Below are 2,212 nucleotides of genomic sequence, written 5' to 3' on the forward strand. Positions count from 1 at the left end.
CTTCACCGACCAATACTATGAAATCGATAAAATCAGGATACCTAGATGGGTCAACTTTTCTCCAGAAACCGACATCGAGATCCATGGATTTTGTGACGCATCCGAGAAGGCTTACGCAGCAGCCGTTTACATGCGCGTGAAAACGGATAACGATATCCGGACAAACCTGCTGCTAGCAAAAACCCGAGTAGCCCCAGTGAAAACCCTTTCTCTTCCACGGTTGGAGCTTTGCGAAGCCGTGCTGTTAGCGGAAGTCACCGAATCAGGAACCTTAAATTGGGACCAGTGAGAGTTCACCTGTGGACGGATTCAACGATCGTCCTCGCATGGATAAGGAAACCGCCTTGTTCCTGGTCAACCTTCGTCGCACATAGGATCACCAAGATCATTGACATGGTCGGAAATAAGGACTGGTTGCACGTGAACTATTAGTCCAATTCGTTGTGGTGGCAGGGACCTTCTTGGCTGCAAGAAGAAACTTCCCAATGGCCAGCAGAAGAAAGTTACTACATCACCTCCGTAGAGGAAAAGAGGGCGAAGACCTGCGCAACAACAACAGTAAATACTACCGATGTTCTCCACCATTTTCAGACCTACCTAGGGCTTTACGGGTGCTCTCATACGTTATGAGGTTCTACCGAAGAACTCACCCCGAAACAAAAAATTCATTCCATGTCATGTCGCACTTAATCTCCCCTGACGAAGTTAAGGCCACTACACGACTTTTAATTAAAATTTATCAGAAACAACAGTACAGCTCAGAATATAAGGATTTGAAGGCCGGAAAACCAATTGCAGGGAAAAGTGCAATACTCTCACTTAATCCCTACTTAGACCAAGATGGCATCATTCACGAGATGCACGAAGACACGGGAGAGCTTACCAAAAGCTCGCAAACAAAAAGCGTTTTTTTTTTTCTATGTTTTTTTTAACAATACTAACCGGGGGCCCCCTGAACAGAAAATCCCCAAGTACATTCGCTCGCCCCTAGCGAGGACACCAGAAACCATCGCATTCACTCGATATCCCATAACGAGGGCATCCTAAAAGCCTACCGCAGAAGGGCGAACCGATCTGCCACAGAATCTAAGGGCTTTCGGCCCTTGGTATATTTTAAATTTCCAAAAGTCAACCCACATTCACTCGCCCCGAGCGAGGACACCAGAACCCTAACGCAGATCCATTGTCTGCCAGAGAACATAAATGCACTCGGACAAAAGCACGAGGCCAACAGAATTTTTACTTAATGAGTAGGGACAGCCATATTCTAAATATGGGTTAACCTCGGTTTACAGAACTTTGCGGAAACCATGGAATCGTGGACTTTCGTAAACCTATGAACCTACGAAACCTAAGCCAAATCAAAATTCATCGTTCAACGTTAAGAACCTCGACTAGTAAATGATTCGCGTAAAGCAAAAAGAATACATATCGTTGGTAACTAATGGAGATACCATGGAGATACCGTGGAGATACCATAACGAAATGCACTCATTGAGCACGTTAAATGATTGTTCGGAACCTTCGTCTCTATTTAAGAATTTGGGGAAAAGGTTATATTTGGAAATTAACAGTTCACCTGGAACCCTTCCATGAAGACTTAAACGGACAAGAGCTTTCCGAAAGTTCTGAATAAACGGGTGAATATTCCTTGTTTAGCAGGATCGCACAAAAGTTGGACTCTTCTGCCCAAGTTAAGGGCGGAATATAGAGTTCTAAGGGAATAAGCCATATTCCTTTATTTTTTGTCAGTTTATTGCGGCTGCTGCGTAGAGTATCGCCCTATCACAAAATATTTTTCAAAAAAAATTCCCATTGAAAGAGTAGCACAAAAACGTCCTATTTCAGAATTGGGTTGAGGAACGCCGTATCTCAGAATGCTTTTCATTAACTCCTCTTATGCCAAAATGCATTGAACTTATGCTGAGATAGGAAGTTTTCGAAACAAACTTTGAGATAGTGTATTTTTGTATAAAATTCTAACGTACGGCATTCTTCAAACAATTTCTGAAAGACTGACAAAACCAACATGACTTCATCAATCAACGAAATGTTAAGTAGAAAATGAATTCTTTCATCAAAAACTTTTGGCACTTTCAAATTTATAAGCAGCAACCACTACACACTAATATTTACTCACCGTCATATTATTCCAAAGTCCCCTCGAGACTTGGTGGGTGCCTCGCGTTTTGCTGGTGATTCTGTTGCCGGT

Source organism: Eurosta solidaginis, chromosome 3 (assembly GCF_040869045.1).
Source record: "Eurosta solidaginis isolate ZX-2024a chromosome 3, ASM4086904v1, whole genome shotgun sequence".
Lineage (NCBI taxonomy): Eukaryota > Metazoa > Arthropoda > Insecta > Diptera > Tephritidae > Eurosta > Eurosta solidaginis.